Here is a 6449-nt window from a genome sequence, read left to right on the forward strand (position 1 = left end):
AAAGTAATCTTAGATATTCAGTTTCCTTATCTGTACAAAAGATATCCTTGGAATTTTACATACCTCAAAATATTAGGTCTGCATAGTATTTTGACCGAATATCAAAAAATAAAATTGTGGTGGCCATTGAGTAAGATATATAGAACAATATATATATCGTTCTATATTCACATATGAATATGGTAGCTATTCTTTTCCCTTCCCTACCATCAAAAGTCTGTTGCATTGTTTATCCTTATATGATATTCAGTCAGAATTAAGTCACTTTCCCTAACAGACAGGGTATAGGAATTGTTTTGGTTCCAAATAAATTGTTTCATTTCCTTTAGTACTAAATTTAACCACAGATAGTTTTTAAGAGAGGGACTAAAATCTGCCTGATGTGTTGTAAACATAGGTATTTTGCAATCTTCTTCACATAATTTCACCATTTCATTTTTATTTTCATCTATGGTATTCCCTACTTTTATACTCCTGGAATTCTTTTGAGCAGAGATTGCAAGTTGTACCCAATAGTGCAGTGCATTTGTAATGTAAATAAATGTCATCTGAGATTAGGATTGATCTTTAGAGTAGGCTGTGCAAACTCTTTTAGAATTGGTGGGTAGTGGATTTTGGTCAGAAGCACAGTTCTCCAGTCTATTTAGCAGAGCAAGCACTTGTGTTATAAAAGGTGCCAGCTACTAGTCCCAGAGTACTGTGATCCCACTTGAATCTATCGGTATGTCTACATTGCAATTAAAAACTTGTGGCTGGCCCATGTCAGCTGGCTTGGGCTCATGGAGCTCAGGCTAAGGGGCTGCTCCAGTGTGATGTAGGTGTTGAAGCTTCAGCTACAGCCAGAGCTCTGGGACCCTTCCACCTAGCTGGGTCCTACAGCCTGGGCTCCAGTCCAAGTCGGAACATCTACACTGCAATTGAGCAGCTCCTTAGCCTGAGCCCCAGGAGCCTGAGTCAGCTGGAGCGGGCCAGTCACAGATTTTTAATTGCAGTGTAGACATGCCCTATTAGTCCCATGGGAGCTGAGCTCTGGATAGATGGGTGAGCAGGGATTTCTTTTTGGGTGGCTTTCCAGGGCTGAGGGAATGCATCTGAACTCCATGAGAGATTTGGTTACTGAAGTCATGTGACCTCTCCCTTGACCTAACTCATATAAAAGGCTCCTCGTTCTATATGGGAGGGGGGTAAGTGAGATTGGGGGATCTGTCATGAGAGGTAAGTGGAGGGGAAATCCTATTAGGCAAAATATTTATAAATTGAGAGATTTTCGTAAGGACCTAATAGAGTTAGGAGCACAAGTCTTTATATTAGAAGGTGAAAGGTACTTGTGCACCTAAATCTCTTAAGTGCTTTTGAAAATGTCCCCTGCTAGTATTTTAAATTATTTGAAGTTATGTGGGAGTAAATGCTAAAAAGGTTAATGTTCCAGTCAAAATTTGGTGTTGATTAACATGGAAACAATACAAGCATCTGGAATTGTAAATCAGCTAGAATTTGCCAAATAATAAATAAGGCCCATTAAAACAGAAGAGCAGTATACAGCTGTGACACTAAAGGAAACCAATGGAGAGTTCACTTCTGAATTTCATTTGCCAGATGCATAGAGATAGCATACGGCCTGATAGTCTTTTTCAAACAATCACAGACTGAGATTAAGAACAGAGGGTAAATCTAGTTTTGAAAATGCATGTCTCTGAGGAAATGGATGCAGTGTGAAAAGACTCCTGCTTGAAAAACCGATTCAGATGGTATAATAACTAAACAGAATCTGCTTTAAATATTTTAAGGTACTTAAACCACATGGTATTCAATATATTACTGCTGGGCATCAGGTATTTATGCCTCAATCTGATAACTGTTTTGTTTTTCTTAAAAACCCCCTTGAGTGACATCATAGATCTATTTATATAAAACTGGAAGATTAGGGGGTGTTGATTAAAAATAAATGCATGGATATGCAAAGCAAACAGTTTTAAACTTCAAATGCGGACTCTTAAGCAGGGTGGGAGTTGGGGTAGAGGGAGTATATTTTTGAAGTTTGATTTAAGTAACAAAAACCAAGAGATTTGTACTTGGGACTTGACCCTTGCCCTCATCGTGAATAGCAGAACCACTGGGTAAGTGGGTAATGTATGGAGATGAAATAAAGTGGTGACCTGTGTGAATTTTTTTACACTCTGTAACATCATCTTAGATTCAGGCAGATTTTATATGACTGGCCATATTTATTACCATGTGCCTTTTTATGCAGAAATGTAACTGCCAAATGCAATCTTCTATCAGTTCATGCTGTTCATGTATGTGAACCTACTACAAAACATTATTAAAGAACAGACACATTTAAGCATTGACAATTGTAATTGCACATAAAGTGCAGCTAGTACCTCTTGCTAATTTCATTCCTGAGAGATGATTCAGTGTAGATAGGCTTGTCAGGATTAGACTTTTATCAGTAAAAATGGATAAAAGTTGATTCCACTGTACAGACAAACGAATGAAAAAATACTTGTGCCAATAATAATCAAAACTGAAAGATAGGCAAAGTAATAAAAATGCTGCTCAAGAACTTTAGAGTTTGATGGAAGGAAATTTACTTTGTATATTTTGACAAATTTGTTTTAACTATTATAAAGTTTACACTTTTTAAATCTCAACATCTATTGTTAAATAATTATGGTATGCCCTCCCCCATAATTTCCCACAGCAGTGAAAATTAAAAATAAAAATATAAAAAAAGTTTTTAAAATAAACTTTTATATTATCTGTTGAAATTATGAAGAAAAAAAAATCAAATTCTGCCATGTCTAAGTGCTGACCCATAGTTCAAGCTATCTGAGGAAGCCTGCGAGATGGAACTCATAAGACTGCAACCAAAATGAAGTTACTTTTTCACCAATTCCTCTTCTAGATACAAATTTTATCCTCAGAATGCAGAATATGAATTTTAATGTCATAAATTCTTTGAAAAATAATGGGAAAATGTTACTATGGTTACGCAGCCATTCCCATTCTCCTTTGTTCACAACTTCAGCAGTGGGGGAGGGAGGAAGGGAAACAAGGGTTGTTACTTCAACTGTTTGAGTCATGCTTTTCTAAATACTGTTTTTTTGAGTTTCATTTTTTGTGCTGTACTCTTCTCTGAAACTCATTACTTTCACTTGCCTGGGAAAGTCAGTGATTAAAACCAAATACAGGCTTGAATGGCCTTAATGAAGATGTGGAGGGACTCCAATCCCACCCTTTCTGAATCCAGCCTGAATTTTAAATATCCAGCTTGCACCTATTTATGGAGGTTTAGTCCCCAGCGTGAGCAGTGCTGATGTTTTCTGAAGATTAAAGCACATGCTACCTTCAACAGTTTATTAAACGGATCTAGAACAAAAAAATACCTTTTGGGGAAATGCTCTATCTTATCCAATTTACCACAATAGTTTGCTGTGCTGTTTTTTACTTTTTTCTGTTTTCTTTTTTTCCTTTTTGTGCCTTTGTGAGCACCTTCTAGTTTCTACTCCTTCTCCTGTTCCCTTCCCAAACAAATAACTGTGCATGCAGAAAGGTAATGCTCATGGTCTACTTTCAAGGTAAAAAGAAAAGGAGTACTTGTGGCACCTTAGAGACTAACAAATTTATTAGAGCATAAGCTTTCGTGAGCTACAGCTCACTTCATCGGATGCATTTGGTGGAAAAAACAGAGGAGAGATTTATATACGCACACACACAGATATAAATCTCTCCTCTGTTTTTTCCACCAAATGCATCCGATGAAGTGAGCTGTAGCTCACGAAAGCTTATGCTCTAATAAATTTGTTAGTCTCTAAGGTGCCACAAGTACTCCTTTTCTTTTTGCGAATACAGACTAACACAGCTGCTACTCTGAAACCTGTACTTTCAAGGTAGTTTCCTTTAATAGAATGACAGAGTAATTTCTGACAGAGCAGAATTTAAATGTTTCTGTGAAAATAATTCTGATTTTGTTATCAACAGAAACATGGCAGCCATCTTTTCAGTATGAAAATACATTCTGAGGCAGACACTGTCAGGGTAATGCAGCCAAAATGTTCTCACGAGGATAATAAGCAACCTCTCTTTTTGTTACAATAATATGACATAAATGTATCCTCTCAAGTCAATAGAACTGATACATTTCCCTCTGGGTCATAATAAGTCTGTTTTGGCTTATTACTATGAGAAGATAATGGAAACAGAAATGAGAAAACACATTAATTCCTTTTTCTCCTCCAGAACTCACATGGGAATGAGAACTCAGTCTAACATTTTACAGAAGTTAAACATCTAGACCATTTTGTACAGCCTCATTCACGGGCTATTGTTGCAGGCTGGCTTAACAGTGTATAAATATTAAATAAGGAGTGATGGAAAGAAAGTAGGATGATATCAGGAAAAATGTTGACCTAACAGTGAGGTGTATTAGGATGTGGCATCACTTACATTATTTAAAGCGACACTGGACAAATCACTAGAAAGATACTATATTGACTAAAACAATGAGGAGTACTTGTGGCACCTTAGAGACTAACAAATTTATTTGGACATAAGCTTTAACCCACAAAAGCTTATGCCCAGATAAATTTATTAGTCTCTAAGGTGCCACAAGTACTCCTCATTGTTTTTGCTGATACAGACTAACATAGCTACCAACCCTTTGAAACCTGTCACTATATTGACTGTATTCAGATATCACGGTGATGAGTGCAGTATGAATATTTACTCTCCAACATCTCCCTTTTTGGGCAGAGTCACCGAAAAAGTAGCAGCGGCATTTTAATGGCTGTATTCATTCATTTTATCCAGGATTTGATGGGCAATCTTTTCTCATGCCCAAGAATGATCACTGTTGGAGACCAACAGGGTCTTCATTCCTTCCACAACTCAATCCTTTCCCCTTCAATATCTAGCTAGGGAAGATTTGAGAAGCCACTGGCTTTGATACCAAATGATATGCTGATAAAACCCAGCATTTTATTCCCTTATTGATGTACTCAGCCAGCACCATCAAAAAAGTTCCAGAGCCTGTAAGAGCTCTGTCTCATTGCTCACCTTCTTGGATGAGGAAAAACTGGTTCAGATTGAACCTAAGCAAATAGAATCAATGGCAATGGAAAAGAGGAAACACTGGGGAACTGGACAAGGCACTGACTTTGTCTTCCAACCTGGGAAACTTCCCTCTCGAAGTCCAAGGGCTTGAGATTCTTTTTTTCCACCTTCAGGTTTTTAGGAGATTTCACTCCTTCCTGTCAAGGATGATCTATCCAGAGTGACATCCTTATACCCAGACTATTGATGTGACTTGCTGTACCTGTGTTGTAGATGGAGGCAATGCATACTGCAACTTGTGCAGCATAGGGGTGTGTTTTTTCTTTTATTACATTTTTTTAACTTCAAAAAGTATATATGGATGAGCAAACATTCTGATCAGATGTAGATAACATTCACATTCATAGGCCATAATGAATGGCTGTGAGATCAGGGCCCTTGAAACCAAACATGATCAAAATCTTGATAAACAGCTGCATATCTCCTTTCTCAGTCTCTAACAAAGCCCTTTCCATCTCTATGCTATACTATTATTCATTTTTTCCTATTCATGTATGAAGATGAATAGTGAGAGACAAAAATAGCAAAGATTCCACTGATATTTTTTGCTAATTATTGCAAAATCGAGTTAGTTTATTAAATTTTTACACACACATCTGTTAGCCCTTCTAATAAAGTGATGTGAAAAACTTTCTTTATTCCTTTCTGCTCTTACATTTAGTAATGAACTCAAACCATTGATCTCCAGTGATCTTTTGTCCCTAACTTTTCCAAAATACAGTAATTATGGAAGATGTTTGAAATAATAAAGTAAGCACAATGTCTCTGATCCATACTTCCTTGAACAATAGTCTGGTTACCAGAATGTTTAGACTCCTTATCTATGACATCCTGAACTAATAATCATAAAAGTTAAGTCTCCAAATAAATAAAATTGAAACAGACATTTAATTCAATTTGATTGAGTAACATCTAAAAGAAATTGTGGGATGGATCGTTTCTGATGTAATCCCACATTTAACACATCAGGGCAAGATATTTACATACATTTGCATACGTTATTAGATTGAATAAACATGCAGTGTTTCAAATAAGTGCTATCTCTTATGAGGCTTCTGCTACATATTGTCTATTAAAAAAGATGAAAGAGACTTTCCAAATTCCAGAATGCTTGGTATTTGCAAATGGCAAAAATGTTTTAGTTTATTAACTCTCAAATGTAAGGAATTGTAAGTTAGTCATTCTTTATATGCAATAGTTTCTTTTGGTTTTATGCTTGTAAAGCTCCTTCTTCAGCTCAGTTAGCATGTACTCATACTAAGAATGAGTATTTTCTTCTCCTAACTGGGTTCATTAAAGGGAATCTCCAACCACTTTGCTTAGCCCAGTTAAAT

The 6449-nt window shown here is 36.5% G+C and overlaps 1 long non-coding RNA gene across 1 annotated transcript; it reads right to left on the reverse strand.

Annotated features, from left to right (window-relative positions):
* Positions 1-3474: 3474 nt before the first annotated feature.
* On the reverse strand, positions 3475-4189 carry LOC122455676. Its single transcript, XR_006274062.1, has 2 exons — positions 3887-4189; positions 3475-3573 (listed from the first exon to the last, which is right to left on the reverse strand). It is a non-coding gene; the product is annotated as an uncharacterized LOC122455676 (long non-coding RNA).
* Between the last annotated feature and the right edge of the window lie 2260 nt (positions 4190-6449).

The sequence above is a fragment of the Dermochelys coriacea genome, chromosome 9 (genome assembly GCF_009764565.3).
Source record: "Dermochelys coriacea isolate rDerCor1 chromosome 9, rDerCor1.pri.v4, whole genome shotgun sequence".
In the NCBI taxonomy this organism is placed as follows: Eukaryota; Metazoa; Chordata; order Testudines; family Dermochelyidae; genus Dermochelys; species Dermochelys coriacea.